The sequence below is a fragment of the Salvelinus namaycush genome, chromosome 28 (genome assembly GCF_016432855.1).
Source record: "Salvelinus namaycush isolate Seneca chromosome 28, SaNama_1.0, whole genome shotgun sequence".
NCBI lineage: Eukaryota > Metazoa > Chordata > Actinopteri > Salmoniformes > Salmonidae > Salvelinus > Salvelinus namaycush.
Window position 1 is genome coordinate 2,191,564 of NC_052334.1, and position 16,674 is coordinate 2,208,237.

At 51.0% G+C, this 16,674-nt stretch overlaps 1 protein-coding gene across 1 annotated transcript in view; it reads right to left on the reverse strand.

Annotated features, from left to right (window-relative positions):
- Positions 1-16,674, reverse strand: part of LOC120023610 (M1-specific T cell receptor beta chain-like) — a 55,561-nt gene that overhangs the window by 25,715 nt on the left and 13,172 nt on the right. The gene's annotated exons all lie outside the window — the stretch shown is intronic.

Below are 16,674 nucleotides of genomic sequence, written 5' to 3' on the forward strand. Positions count from 1 at the left end.
CTGCCCTCCAAGACACCTATACCACCCGATGTCACAGGAAGACAAAACATATCATCAAGGACATCAACCACCCGAGCCACCGCCTGTTCACCCCGCTATCATCTAGAAGGTGAGGTCAGTACAGGTGCATCAAAGCAGGGACCGAGAGATTGAAAAACAGCTTCTATCTCAAGGCCATCAGACTGTTAAACAGCCATCACTAACTCAGAGAAGCTGCTGCCTACATTGAGACCCAATCACTGGACACGTTAATAAATTGATCACTACTCACTTTATACAATGCACTCTAAATTATAGAACTTTAACAATGTTTACATATCTTACATTACTCATATCACATGTATATACTGTATTTAATACCATCTATTTCACCTTGCCTATGCTGCTCGGCCATCGCCAATCCATATACTTACATGTACATATTGTCATTTACCCCTTTAGATTTGTGTGTATTAGGTACAGTAGAACTTGTGGTCAATCCTCAAGATGCGGGTGGACAAACAAAAACCCACAAATTCTGACAAACTCCAAGCATTGATTATGCAAGAATGGGCTGCCATCAGTCAGGATGTGGCCCAGAAGTTAATTGACAGCATGCCAAGGGGGGATTGCAGAGGTCTTGAAAAGAAGGGTCAACACTGCAAATATTGACTCTTTGCATCAACTTCATGTAATTGTCAATAAAAGCCTTTGACACTTATGAAATGCTTGTAATTATACTTCAGTATTCCATAGTAACATCTGACAAAAATATCTAAAGACACTGAAGCAGCAAACTTTGTGGAAATTAATATTTGTGTCATTCTCAAAACTTTTGGCCACGACTGTATATGTACAGTTGAAGTCGGAAATGTACATACACTTAGGTTGGAGTCATTAAAACTCGTTTTTCAACCACTCCACAAATGTCTTGTTAACAAACTATAGTTTTGGCAAGTCGGTTAGGACATCTACTTTGTGCATGACACAAGTCATTTTTCCAACAATTGTTTACAGACAGATTATTTCACTTCTAATTCACTGTATCACAATTCCAGTGGGTCAGAAGTTTACATACACTAAGTTGACTGCCTTTAAACAGCTTGGAAAATTCCAGAAAACGATGTCATGGCTTTAGAAGCTTCTCATAGGCTAATTGACATCATTTGAGTCAAGTGGAGGTGTACCTGTGGATGTACTTCAAGGCCTACCTTCAAACTCAGTGCCTCTTTGCTTGACATCATGGGAAAATCAAAAGAAATCAGCCAAGACCTCAGAAAAGAATTGTCGACCTCTACAAGTCTGGTTCATCCTTGGCAGCAATTTCCAAACGCCTGAAGGTACCACGTTGATCTGTAAAAACAATAGTACACAAGTATTAACACCATGGGACCACGCAGCCATCATACCGCTCAGGAAGGAGACGTGTTCTGTCTCCTAGAGATTAACGTACTTTGGTGCAAAAAGTGCAAATCAATCCCAGAACAACAGCAAAGGACATTGTGAAGATGCAGGAGGAAACAGGTACAAAAGTATCTATATCCACAGTAAAACGAGTCCTATATCGACATAACCTGAAAGACCACTCAGCAAGGAAGAATCCACTGCTCCAAAACCTGCATAAAAAATCCAGACTATGGGTTGCAACTGCACATGGGGACAAAGATCGTACTTTTTGGAGAAATGTCCTCTGGTCTGATGAAACAAAAATATAACTGTTTGGCCATAATGGCCATCGTTATGTTTGGAGGAAAAAAGGGGAGGCTTGCAAGCCGAAGAACACCATCCCAACCGTGAAGCACGGGGGTGGCAGCATCATGTTGTGGGGGTGCTTTGCTGCAGGAGGGACTGGTGCACTTCACAACTAGATGGCATCATGAGGCTGGAAAATTATGTGGATATATTGAAGCAACATATCAAGACATCAGTAAGGAAGTTAAAGCTTGGTCACAAATGGGTCTTCTAAATGGACAATGACCTCAAGCATACTCCCAAAGTTGTGGCGAAATGGCTTTAAGGACAACAAAGTCAAGGTATTGGAGTGGCCATCACAAAGCCCTGACCTCAATCCCATAGAAAATTTGTGGGCAGAACTGAAAAAGCGTGTGCGAGCAAGGAGGCCTACAAACCTGACTCAGTTATACCAGCTCTGTCAGGAGGAATGGGCCAAAAATCAGGCTACCCGAAACGTTTGACCCAAGTTAAACAATTTAAAGGCAATTCTACCAAATACTAATTGAGTGTATGTAAACTTCTGACCCACTTAGAATGTGATGAAAGAAATAAAAGCTGAAATAAATCATTCTCTCTACTATTATTCTGACATTTCACATTCTTAAAATAAAGTGGTGATCCGAACTGACCTAAGACAGCGAATTTTTACTAGGATTAAACGTCAGGAATTGTGAAAAACTGAGTTTAAATGTATTTGGCTAAGGTTGTATGTAAACGTTCAACTTCAACTGTAGTTGTTGGGGAATTGTTAGATTACTTGTTATATTTTACCGCACTGTCGGAACTAGAAGCACAAGCATTTCGCTACACTCGCATTAACATCTGCTAAGCATGTGTATTTGACAAATAAAGTGTGATTTGATTTGAGTGGTGATTCAGACAGTGGTGATTCAGACAGTGGTGATTCAGACAGTGGTGATTCAGACAGTGGTGATTCAGAGAGTGGTGATTCAGGCAGTGGTGAATCAGACAGTGGTGATTCAGACAGTGGTGAATCAGACAGTGGTGATTCAGACAGTGGTGATCAGACAGTGGTGATCAGAGAGTGGTGATTCAGACAGTGGTGATTCAGACAGTGGTGATTCAGAGTGTTGATTCAGACAGTGGTGATTCAGACAGTGGTGATCAGACAGTGGTGATTCAGACAGTGGTGATTCAGACAGTGGTGATTCAGAGAGTGGTGATCAGAGAGTGGTGATCAGAGAGTGGTGATTCAGAGTGGTGATTCAGACAGTGGTGATTCAGACAGTGGTGATCAGACAGTGGTGATTCAGACAGTGGTGATTCAGACAGTGGTGATCAAACAGTGGTGATCAGAGAGTGGTGATCAGACAGTGGTGATCAGACAGTGGTGATTCAGACAGTGGTGATTCAGACAGTGGTGATCAAACAGTGGTGATCAGAGAGTGGTGATCAGACAGTGGTGATCAGACAGTGGTGATTCAGACAGTGGTGATTCAGACAGTGGTGATTCAGACAGTGGTGATCAGACAGTGGTGATCAGAGAGTGGTGATTCAGAGTGGTGATTCAGACAGTGGTGATTCAGAATGTTGATTCAGACAGTGGTGATTCAGACAGTGGTGATCAGAGAGTGGTGATTCAGACAGTGGTGATTCAGACAGTGGTGATCAGACAGTGGTGATTCAGACAGTGGTGATTCAGACAGTGGTGATCAGACAGTGCTAATTCAGAGAGTGGTGATTCAGAGAGTGGTGATTCAGAGAGTGGTGACTGAGAGTGGTGATTCAGACAGTGGTGATTAGACAGTGGTGATTCAGACAGTGGTGATTAGACAGTGGTGATCCAGACAGTGGTGATTCAGACAGTGGTGATTCAGACAGTGGTGATTCAGACAGTGGTCATTCAGACAGTGGTGATTCAGAGAGTGGTGATTCAGAGAGTGGTGACTGAGAGTGGGGATTCAGACAGTGGTGATTCAGAAAGTGGTGATTCAGAGAGTGGTGACTGAGAGTGGTGATTCAGACAGTGGTCATTCAGACAGTGGTGATTCAGACAGTGGTGATTCAGACAGTGGTGATTCAGACAGTGGCCCTGGTCCATCTGTAACCAACCCAACACCTCCATGGTCATGCACTGTTACCTGACTAACACTGACTATGACTACATGTACTGGGACAAGCATATCCAGGGAGAGGGCCCTAAACTACTAGCAAGGTTCCCAGCTGGATCAGTGAGCTCTGAGACAGAGTTCCCAGCTGGATCACTGAGCTATGAGACAGAGTTCCCAGCTGGATCACTGAGCTATGAGACAGAGTTCCCAGCTGGATCGGTGAGCTATGAGACAGAGTTCCCAGCTGGGTCACTGAGTTATGAGACAGAGTTCCCAGCTGGATCACTGAGCTATGAGACAGAGTTCCCAGCTGGATCACTGAGCTATGAGACAGAGTTCCCAGCTGGATCACTGAGCTATGAGGCAGAGTTCCCAGCTGGATCGGTGAGCTATGAGACAGAGTTCCCAGCTGGATCACTGAGCTATGAGACAGAGTTCCCAGCTGGGTCACTGAGTTATGAGACAGAGTTCCCAGCTGGATCACTGAGTTATGAGACAGAGTTCCCAGCTGGATCACTGAGCTATGAGACAGAGTTCCCAGCTGGATCACTGAGCTATGACACAGAGTTCCCAGCTGGATCACTGAGCTATGAGACAGAGTTCCCAGCTGGATCACTGAGCTATGAGACAGAGTTCCCAGCTGGATCACTGAGCTATGAGACAGAGTTCCCAGCTGGATCACTGAGCTATGAGACAGAGTTCCCAGCTGGATCACTGAGCTATGAGGCAGAGTTCCCAGCTGGATCACTGAGCTATGAGGCAGAGTTCCCAGCTGGATCACTGAGCTATGAGACAGAGTTCCCAGCTGGATCACTGAGCTATGAGGCAGAGTTGCCAGCTGGATCGGTGAGCTATGAGACAGAGTTCCCAGCTGGATCGGTGAGCTATGAGACAGAGTTCCCAGCTGGATCACTGAGCTATGAGGCAGAGTTCCCAGCTGGATCACTGAGCTATGAGACAGAGTTCCCAGCTGGATCGGTGAGCTATGAGACAGAGTTCCCAGCTGGATCGGTGAGCTATGAGACAGAGTTCCCAGCTGGATCACTGAGCTATGAGGCAGAGTTCCCAGCTGGATCACTGAGCTATGAGGCAGAGTTCCCAGCTGGATCACTGAGCTATGAGACAGAGTTCCCAGCTGGATCACTGAGCTATGACACAGAGTTCCCAGCTGGATCACTGAGCTATGAGACAGAGTTCCCAGCTGGATCACTGAGCTATGAGACAGAGTTCCCAGCTGGATCACTGAGCTATGAGACAGAGTTCCCAGCTGGATCACTGAGCTATGACACAGAGTTCCCAGCTGGATCACTGAGCTATGAGACAGAGTTCCCAGCTGGGTCACTGAGCTAGGAGACAGAGTTCCCAGCTGGATCGGTGAGCTATGAGACAGAGTTCCCAGCTGGGTCACTGAGTTATGAGACAGAGTTCCCAGCTGGGTCACTGAGCTATGAGACAGAGTTCCCAGCTGGGTCACTGAGCTATGAGACAGAGTTCCCAGCTGGATCACTGAGCTAGGAGACAGAGTTTAAGTCTGGATTCAATGTGTGGTCCAGAGAGCCGGAAGGGGAGTAGGATCTCAGTAAGGCAGTGGTCTCTGACAGTCCAGAGAGCCGGGAGGTGAGTAGGATCTCAGTAAGGCAGTGGTCTCTGACAGTCCAGAGAGCCGGGAGTGCAGTAGGATCTCAGTAAGGCAGTGGTCTCTGACAGTCCAGAGAGCCGGGAGGGGAGTAGGATCTCAGTAAGGCAGTGGTCTCTGACAGTCCAGAGAGCTGGGAGTGCAGTAGGATCTCAGTAAGGCAGTGGTCTCTGACAGTCCAGAGAGCCGGGAGTGCAGTAGGATCTCAGTAAGGCAGTGGTCTCTGACAGTCCAGAGAGCCGGGAGTGCAGTAGGATCTCAGTAAGGCAGTGGTCTCTGACAGTCCAGAGAGCCGGGAGGGGAGTAGGATCTCAGTAAGGCAGTGGTCTCTGACAGTCCAGAGAGCCGGGAGGGGAGTAGGATCTCAGTAAGGCAGTGGTCTCTGACAGTCCAGAGAGCCGGGAGGGGAGTAGGATCTCAGTAAGGCAGTGGTCTCTGACAGTCCAGAGGACGCAGAGAAGGGACCATGCAGTGTATCTGTGTGCTGCCAGTCCACCAGTGAAGCAGGTGTACAGCAACTCTGTGACAAAACCACATTTTGGGAGGCTGCCAAGGAGGCACTGTCTGGCACCTGACTTACCTGAACCTCTATGTGAAGATACTGTAGGCACAGCCTGGCAGGATGTCTATCCAACAGGGGGAGGCACAACCTGGCAGGATGTCTATCTGACGGGGGGAGGCACAGCCTGGCAGGATCTCTATCTGACGGGGGGAGGCACGGCCTGGCAGGATGTCTATCTGACGGGGGGAGGCACGGCCTGGCAGGATGTCTATCTGACAGGAGGAGGCACGGCCTGGCAGGGTGTCTATCTGACGGGGGGAGGCACAACCTGGCAGGATGTCTCTCCGACAGGGGGAGGCACGGCCTGGCAGGATGTCTATCTGACGGGGGGAGGCACAACCTGGCAGGATGTCTATCTGACAGGGGGAGGCACGGCCTGGCAGGATGTCTATCTGACAGGGGGAGGCACGGCCTGGCAGGATGTCTATCTGACAGGGGGAGGCACAGCCTGGCAGGATGTCTATCTGACAGGGGGAGGCACAGCCTGGCAGGATGTCTATCTGACAGGGAGAGGCACAGCCCGGCAGGATGTCTATCTGACGGGGGGAGGCACGGCCTGGCAGGATCTCTATCTGACGGGGGGAGGCACAGCCTGGCAGGATGTCTATCTGACAGGGAGAGGCACAGCCTGGCAGGATGTCTATCTGACGGGGGGAGGCACGGCCTGGCAGGATCTCTATCTGACGGGGGGAGGCACAGCCTGACAGGATGTCTATCTGACAGGGAGAGGCACAGCCTGGCAGGATCTCTATCTGACGGGGGGAGGCACGGCCTGGCAGGATGTCTATCTAACAGGGGGAGGCACAGCCTGGCAGGATGTCTATCTGACAGGGAGAGGCACAGCCTGGCAGGATGTCTATCTGACGGGGGGAGGCACGGCCTGGCAGGATCTCTATCTGACGGGGGGTGGCACGGCCTGGCAGGATGTCTATCCAACAGGGGGAGGCACAGCCTGGCAGGATGTCTATCCAACAGGGGGAGGCACAGCCTGGCAGGATGTCTATCCGACAGGGGGAGGCACAGCCTGGCAGGATGTCTACCCGACAGGGGGAGGCACAGCCTGGCAGGATGTCTATCCAACAGGGGGAGGCACAGCCTGGCAGGATGTCTATCCGACAGGGGGAGGCACAGCCTGGCAGGATGTCTATCTGACGGGGGGAGGCACGGCCTGGCAGGATCTCTATCTGACGGGGGGAGGCACGGCCTGGCAGGATCTCTATCTGACGGGGGGAGGCACGGCCTGGCAGGATGTCTATCCAACAGGGGGAGGCACAGCCTGGCAGGATGTCTATCCAACAGGGGGAGGCACAGCCTGGCAGGATGTCTATCCGACAGGGGGAGAAACAGCCTGGCAGAATGTCTATCTGACGGGGGGAGGCACGGCCTGGCAGGATCTCTATCTGACGGGGGGAGGCACGGCCTGGCAGGATGTCTATCTAACAGGGGGAGGCACAGCCTGGCAGGATGTCTATCTGACAGGGAGAGGCACAGCCTGGCAGGATGTCTATCTGACGGGGGGAGGCACGGCCTGGCAGGATCTCTATCTGACGGGGGGAGGCATGGCCTGGCAGGATGTCTATCCAACAGGGGGAGGCACAGCCTGGCAGGATGTCTATCCAACAGGGGGAGGCACAGCCTGGCAGGATGTCTATCCGACAGGGGGAGGCACAGCCTGGCAGGATGTCTATCCCACAGGGGGAGGCACAGCCTGGCAGGATGTCTATCCGACAGGGGGAGGCACAGCCTGGCAGGATGTCTATCCGACAGGGGGAGGCACGGCCTGGCAGGATGTCTATCTGACGGGGGGAGGCACGGCCTGGCAGGATCTCTATCTGACGGGGGGAGGCACGGCCTGGCAGGATCTCTATCTGACGGGGGGAGGCACGGCCTGGCAGGATGTCTATCCAAGAGGGGGAGGCACAGCCTGGCAGGATGTCTATCCCACAGGGGGAGGCACAGCCTGGCAGGATGTCTATCCGACAGGGGGAGGCACAGCCTGGCAGGATGTCTATCCGACAGGGGGAGGCACGGCCTGGCAGGATGTCTATCTGACGGGGGGAGGCACGGCCTGGCAGGATCTCTATCTGACGGGGGGAGGCACAACCTGGCAGGATGTCTATCCAAGAGGGGGAGGCACAGCCTTGCAAGATGTCTATCCAACAGGGGGAGGCACAGCCTGGCAGGATGTCTATCCAACAGGGGGAGGCACGGCCTGGCAGGATCTCTATCTGACGGGGGGAGGCACGGCCTGGCAGGATGTCTATCCAACAGGGGGAGGCACAGCCTGGCAGGATGTCTATCTGACGGGGGGAGGCACAGCCTGGCAGAATGTCTATCCGACAGGGGGAGGCACGGCCTGGCAGGATCTCTATCTGACGGGGGGAGGCACAGCCTGGCAGGATGTCTATCTGACAGGGGGAGGCACAGCCTGGCAGGATGTCTATCTGACAGGGGGAGGCACAGCCTGGCAGGATGTCTATCTGACAGGGGGAGGCACAGCCTGGCAGGATGTCTATCTGACAGGGGGAGGCACGGCCTGGCAGGATGTCTATCTGACAGGGGGAGGCACAGCCTGGCAGGATGTCTATCTGACAGGGGGAGGCACAGCCTGGCAGGATGTCTATCCGACGGGGGGGGGCACAGCCTGGCAGGATGTCTATCTGACAGGGGGAGGCACAGCCTGGCAGGATGTCTATCTGACAGGGGGAGGCACAGCCTTTCAGGATCTCTATCCGACAGGGGGAGGCACAGCCTGGCAAGATCGGATCTCTATCCGACGGGGGGAGGCACAGCCTGGCAGGATCGGATCTCTATCCGACAGGGGGAGGCACAGCCTGGCAGGATGTCTATCCAACAGGGGGAGGCACAGCCTGGCAGGATGTCTATCCAACAGGGGGAGGCACAGCCTGGCAGGATGTCTATCCAACAGGGGGAGGCACAGCCTGGCAGGATGTCTATCCAACAGGGGGAGGCACGGCCTGGCAGGATGTCTATCCAACAGGGGGAGGCACAGCCTGGCAGGATGTCTATCCAACAGGGGGAGGCACAGCCTGGCAGGATGTCTATCCGACAGGGGGAGGCACAGCCTGGCAGGATGTCTATCCCACAGGAGGAGGCACAGCCTGGCAGGATGTCTATCTGACGGGGGGAGGCACGGCCTGGCAGGATGTCTATCTAACAGGGGGAGGCACGGCCTGGCAGGATGTCTATCCAACAGGGGGAGGCACAGCCTGGCAGGATCTCTATCTAACAGGGGGAGGCACAGCCTGGCAGGATGTCTATCTGACGGGGGGAGGCACAGCCTGGCAGGATGTCTATCTGACAGGGGGAGGCACAGCCTGGCAGGATGTCTATCTGACAGGAGGAGGCACAGCCTGGCAGGATGTCTATCTGACAGGGGGAGGCACGGCCTGGCAGGATGTCTATCCGACAGGAGGAGGCACAGCCTGGCAGGATGTCTATCTGACAGGGGGAGGCACAGCCTGGCAGGATGTCTATCTGACAGGGGGAGGCACGGCCTGGCAGGATCTCTATCCGACAGGGGGAGGCACAGCCTGGCAGGATGTCTATCCGACAGGGGGAGGCACAGCCCAGACATTAACAGTTATCAAGAGGATGTGGTGATGAATTCAACTCTCTCTCTCTCTACCCTGCTGTAGAAGGCAGCTGGTACTTTCAGTACTGTGTAGAAGGATGTCTCCGACAACATATGGACTAGGCTTGTTCTTCATCTTATTTCCACGTGAGGTTCCCTCAATCTAAATATGAATATAATAAATAAATATAATAGCTTACTGTATCTAACTCTATCTCTCTTAATATGCTTTCTATGCAAATCTCCTCTGTAAAAATGTTAAAATGAATGACAGATGTATTGAGTTGTCTTAGATTAATTCGGACTATTTTGAGGAAGTGTATACTGGCTACGGCGTATCAAGATGGACAAACAGTGCTATTTGTCACTTTTATCTTGTTTCTCAAGCGAAGGTCTTCACAGAGTATGCGAGCACACTAGGGGCCAGCCAAACTGAAGCATGCTGACATCATTACTGACCTTGGGGGAGGGGCTCCAGTGATCCTGGGGAGGGGTTTCAGTGATCCTGGGGAGGGGTTTCAGTGATCCTGGGGAGGGGTTTCAGTGATCCTGGGGAGGGGTTTCAGTGATGCTGGGAGAGAGGCATCAGTGACCCTGGGGAGGGGCCTCAGTGACCTTGGGGGAGGGGTTTCAGTGATGCTGGGGGAGAGGCCTCAGTGACCTTGGGGGAGGGGCCACAGTGATCCTAGGGGAGGGGCCACAGTGATCCTAGGGGAGGGGCCTCAGTGAGAGCCGTACAGTGTGTACAATGAGGTTGAATGTCATTCACAGAGATGATGAGTGACATGATGCATCCTATAGTCCTCCTGAGTTGGCTGTTTCTCCTGTCCCCAAGTGAGTGTCTGAGGTTTGCTTAGTAGCTGGGATTCTTGGAGTAATTAGAGTTGTACCAGCTCTTAATAGACACAGTGATGGCTTGTCTCTCTTCTTCCTCCTCTCTTCTCCTCTCTTCCTCTCCCCTGATCCTCTCCCCTGCCCTCCTCTCCTCTCTTCTCCTCTCTTCCTCTCCCCTGATCCTCTCCCCTGCCCTCCTCTCCTCTCTTCTCCTCTCTTCCTCTCTTCTCCCCTGATCCTCTCCCCTGCCGTCCTCTGCCCTCCTCTGCCCTCCTCTCCTCTCCTCTCCTCTCCTCTCCTCTCCTCTCCTCTCCTCTCCTCTCCTCTCCTCTCCTCTCCTCTCCTCTCCTCTCCTCTCCTCTCCTCTCCTCTCCTCTCCTCTCCTCTCCTCTCCCCTCCTCTCCTCTCTTCTCCTTTCTTCCTCTCTTCTCCCCTGATCCTCTCCCCTGCCCTCCTCTCCTCTCCTCTCCTCTCCTCTCCTCTCCTCTCCTCTCCTCTCCTCTCCTCTCCTCTCCTCTCCTCTCCTCTCCTCTCCTCTCCTCTCCTCTCTTCTCCTCTCTTCCTCTCCTCTCCCCTCCTCTCCTCTCTTCTCTACAGGTCAGTGTGGAGCAGCAGGCCCCATAGTGCTTCAACCCAGACAGCTCCTCACCCTTCCTGGTAACACCACCACCTCCAGTCCAGTCACCCTGCAGTGCTCCCTGGGTCCAGGCATCAGCATGTCCAGCTACACCATGATGTGGTACTAACAGGTCAGAGAAGTCACCAGGGTATTACACCATGATGTGGTACCGACAGGTCAGAGAAGTCACCAGGGTATTACACCATGATGTGGTACTGACAGGTCAGAGAAGTCACCAGGGTATTACACCATGATGTGGTACTGATAGGTTAGAGAAGTCACCAGGGCATTACACCATGATGTGGTACTGACAGGTGAGAGAAGTCACCAGGGTATTACACCATGATGTGGTACTGACAGGTCAGAGAAGTCACCAGGGTATTACACCATGATGTGGTACTGACAGGTCAGAGAAGTCACCAGGGTATTACACCATGATGTGGTACTGATAGGTTAGAGAAGTCACCAGGGCATTACACCATGATGTGGTACTGATAGGTCAGAGAAGTCACCAGGGTATTACACCATGATGTGGTACTGACAGGTCAGAGAAGTCACCAGGGTATTACACCATGATGTGGTACTGACAGGTCAGAGAAGTCACCAGGGTATTACACCATGATGTGGTACTGACAGGTCAGAGAAGTCACCAGGGCATTACACCATGATGTGGTACTGACAGGTCAGAGAAGTTACCAGGGCATTACACCATGATGTGGTACTGACAGGTCAGAGAAGTCACCAGGGTATTACACCATGATGTGGTACTGACAGGTCAGAGAAGTCACCAGGGCATTACACCATGATGTGGTACTGACAGGTCAGAGAAGTTACCAGGGCATTACACCATGATGTGGTACTGACAGGTCAGAGAAGTCACCAGGGTATTACACCATGATGTGGTACTGACAGGTCAGAGAAGTCACCAGGGCATTACACCATGATGTGGTACTGATAGGTCAGAGAAGTCACCAGGGCATTACACCATGATGTGGTACTGATAGGTTAGAGAAGTCACCAGGGCATTACACCATGATGTGGTACTGATAGGTCAGAGAAGTCACCAGGGCATTACACCATGATGTGGTACTGATAGGTCAGAGAAGTCACCAGGGTATTACACCATGATGTGGTACTGACAGGTCAGAGAAGTCACCAGGGCATTACACCATGATGTGGTACTGATAGGTCAGAGAAGTCACCAGGGCATTACACCATGATGTGGTACTGATAGGTTAGAGAAGTCACCAGGGCATTACACCATGATGTGGTACTGATAGGTCAGAGAAGTCACCAGGGTATTATGCATGTCAGTACTGATAGGTCAGAGAAGTCACCATGGTATTATACATGTCGGTACTCTCCTCTGTTGTCAGATCAGTGTTGGGGAGCAGTGATCTGCACTTTCTTCAACTAGTCATTTAATTACATTTTGCAGTAGCTTGGTGGTAGTTGAACTAAATTAAAATCTTGGTAGTGTTTCTGGTGGTTAATTACTGTTTTACCATGTAGCGGTGTAGCTAACTACTGGAACTACACACTACTGTTTTACCATGTAGCGGTGTAGCTAACTACTGGAACTACACACTGCTGTTTTACCATGTAGCGGTGTAGCTAACTACTGGACCTACACACTACTGTTTTACCATGTAGCGGTGTAGCTAACTACTGGAAATACACACTGACGGGCCGGCCGGGGCATGGGGCGCTGGGCAAGCCGGCTGGACGTAAACTCCCGATGAACCGGCTGAGGCGTAGCAGTCTGGCGAGCCGTCTTGGTGTCAAAACCATGACGATCCGGCTGAGGTCCGACGTGGGATGGGTGCCTTCCGAGCCAAACGGGGCACGAACCTCTCAAGCCAACTAGGGCGTGTTAGCTTAGGCACCCCCTGTTCCATCGGTGTCGGCCCCCAGACCCCGATGTCACCACCAACAGGAACGCCAGCACTCCCCGATGCTTCATATGATGGCTGCAGAATTCTGGACCGACGCCGGGACATGAGAAGCAGGAACGGGAAGTCAACATTTCATCAGGAAACAGACAACGACCAAGAACAGCGTCAGCACACGGGTACAAAACAACAACTAATGCTGCTGCGGAAGGGAACAGAGCGGGGGAACAGAGCAGGGGAACAGAGCGGGGGAACAGAGCGGGGGAACAGAGCGGGGGAACAGACAGATATAGGGGTGGTAATGACAGAGGTGATTGAGTCCAGGTGAGTCCAGGGGGGGGGGGGGGGGGCAGCTGTGCGTACTGATGGTGTCAGGAGTGCGTAATGCTGGGTTAGCCTGGCACCTTCGAGCACCAGGGAGGGAGAGCGGGAGCAGGCGTGACACTCTGTGGTTCAGGTGTCACTTTTGACAGGTTCTCTGTGGTTCAGGTGTGTCTGTTGACAACTTGGTGGAATGCCTTGAAGGTCATTTCGAAACGAGCCCTAAGTCCAGAAGAAGACGGAGAGCCCTAACATGAGAACATTGTTCTTCTTTACTGCTTGTTTTTTGGTCATTTTTTACAATTGAAAAAACCTCTACAATTAAAATAAAAGGTTCTAAATGGAGGACTAAAAGACCAAAATACCAAGAAATTAGAGATGTCACCAACTACACCCCCACTACCCCTCCTCTCCGCCTTGTCTCTGGTGTGGTTTCTTCCTCCCCCCCCTCCACCCCCACTACCCCTCCTCTCCGCCTTGTCTCTGGTGTGGTTTCTTCCTCCAATCCCCCCTCTCCTCTCCTCTCCCCCTCCCACCTCCTCCAACCCCCCCCTCCTCTCCCCCTTCTCTCTGGTATGGTTTCTTCCTCTCCCCCCCTCTCCTCTCCTCTCCCCCTCCCACCTCCTCCAACCCCCCTCTCCTCTTCCCCTTCTATCTGGTGTGGTTTCTTCCTGCCCTCCCCCCTCCTCTCCCCCTTCTCTCTGGTATGGTTTCTTCCTCCACCCCCTCCTCCCCCCTCCTCTCCTCTCCCCCCTCCACTCCCTCCTTCCCCCCCCTCTCCTCTTTCCCTTCTCTCTGGTGTGGTTTCTTCCTGCCCTCCCCCCTCCTCTTCTCTCCCCCTTCTCTCTGGTGTGGTTTCTTCCTCTCCCCCCCTCCCCCCTCCTCCTCTCCCCTCTCCCCCCCTCCTCCTCTCCTCTCCCCCCTCCTCCTGTGGCTTCTAGGGGTTGTTGTAAGGAAGTGTATCTGTTCTGAGTCATCGTGCTGTACTGGAAGCACAGTAATACACAGCCCCGTCCCCAACCTCCAGGTTCTTGATCTCCAGAGTGGATCTGGTCAGCTCCGGCCTGCTCATGGTGTAATGTACATCCTTCTCAAAGGGAGGTTGTATTTCCCACACACCTTGACCCTGAGAATATGTTAGCATCTCCATGTTGTTGTCTCTCTGTCGGTACCAGAACATGTAGTAGTAGCTGCTGTCGTCATGGTAACACCCTAGAGTGACTGACACGTCTCCTTCTCTACACACAGACTGGACAGGAGACTGTTGAACTGTTACACCGCCACAGAAATCTGTAAAGAAAAAAATACATGAAACATTAAAACATCTATGAAGTAAGTATCAACCTGAAAGTGATTACAAATTATAATCATTTCTGTAATTTCAACGATCGCAGGAACAATGATCAGGTTGACTTTGAACACACAGAATATCAGTTTCCACACTGCTGATTTGTAAAGCCGGTAATGTGTGTAAGTAGAGGACAGTTCTTACTGGCAGCGAGGAGGAGAGCCAGAGTCACACGCAGCAGCTTCATCCTGACAGACATCAGAGGACTGAGAGAAAGAGGGACAGTCTGAACGTCTCCTCCGTTCACTCTCCTTTTTCTCTCTCTCTCTCTCTCTCTCTCTCTCTCTCTCTCTCTCTCTCTCTCTCTCTCTCTCTCTCTCTCTCTCTCTCTGTCTCTCTCTCTCCTTTCAATTCAATTCAATTCAATTCAAGGGGCTTTATTGGCATGGGAAACATGTGTTAACATTGCCAAAGCAAGTGAGGTAGATATTATACAAAAGTGAAATAAACAATACAAATTAACAGTAAACATTACACATACAGAAGTTTCAAAACAATAAAGACATTACAAATGTTATATTATATATATACAGTGTTGTAACAATGTACAAATGGTTAAAGTACACAAGTTAAAATAAATAAGCATAAATATGGGTTGTATTTACAATGGTGTTTGTTCTTCACTGGTTGCCCTTTTCTTGTGGCAACAGGTCACAAATCTTGCTGCTGTGATGGCACACTGTGGAATTTCTCCCAGTAGATATGGGAGTTTATCAAAATTGGATTTGTTTTCAAATTCTTTGTGGATCTGTGTAATCTGAGGGAAATATGTCTCTCTAATATGGTCATACATTGGGCAGGAGGTTAGGAAGTGCAGCTCAGTTTCCACCTCATTTTGTGGGCAGTGTGCACATAGCCTGTCTTCTCTTGAGAGCCATGTCTGCCTACGGCGGACTTTCTCAATAGCAAGGCTATGCTCACTGAGTCTGTACATAGTCAAAGCTTTCCTTAAGTTTGGGTCAGTCACAGTGGTCAGGTATTCTGCCACTGTGTACTCTCTGTTTAGGGCCAAATAGCATTCTAGTTTGCTCTGTTTTTTTGTTAATTCTTTCCAATGTGTCAAGTAATTATCTTTTTGTTTTCTCATGATTTGGTTGGGTCTAATTGTGCTGTTGTCCTGGGGCTCTGTGGGGTGTGTTTGTGTTTGTGAACAGAGCCCTAGGACCAGCTTGCTTAGGGGACTCTTCTCCAGGTTCATCTCTCTGTAGGTGATGGCTTTGTTATGGAAGGTTTGGGAATCGCTTCCTTTTAGGTGGTTGTAGAATTTAACGGCTCTTTTCTGGATTTTGATAATTAGTGGGTATCGGCCTAATTCTGCTCTGCATGCATTATTTGGTGTTCTACGTTGTACACGGAGGATATTTTTGCAGAATTCTGCATGCAGAGTCTCAATTTGGTGTTTGTCCCATTTTGTGAAATCTTGGTTGGTGAGCGGACCCCAGACCTCACAACCATAAAGGGCAATGGGCTCTATGACTGATTCAAGTATTTTTAGCCAGATCCTAATTGGTATGTTGAAATTTATGTTCCTTTTGATGGCATAGAAGGCCCTTCTTGCCTTGTCTCTCAGATCGTTCACAGCTTTGTGGAAGTTACCTGTGGTGCTGATGTTTAGGCCGAGGTATGTATAGTTTTTTGTGTGCTCTAGGGCAACGGTGTCTAGATGGAATTTGTGGTCCTGGTGACTGGACCTTTTTTGGAACACCATTATTTTGGTCTTACTGAGATTTACTGTCAGGGCCCAGGTCTGACAGAATCTGTGCAGAAGATCTAGGTGCTGCTGTAGGCCCTCCTTGGTTGGTGACAGAAGCACCAGATCATCAGCAAACAGTAGACATTTGACTTCGGATTCTAGTAGGGTGAGACCGGGTGCTGCAGACTGTTCTAGTGCCCGCGCCAATTCGTTGATATATATGTTGAAGAGGGTGGGGCTTAAGCTGCATCCCTGTCTCACCCCACGACCCTGTGTGAAGAAATGTGTGTGTTTTTTGCCAATTTTAACCGCACACTTGTTGTTTGTGTACATGGATTTTATGATGTCGTATGTTTTACCCCCAACACCACTTTCCATCAATTTGTATA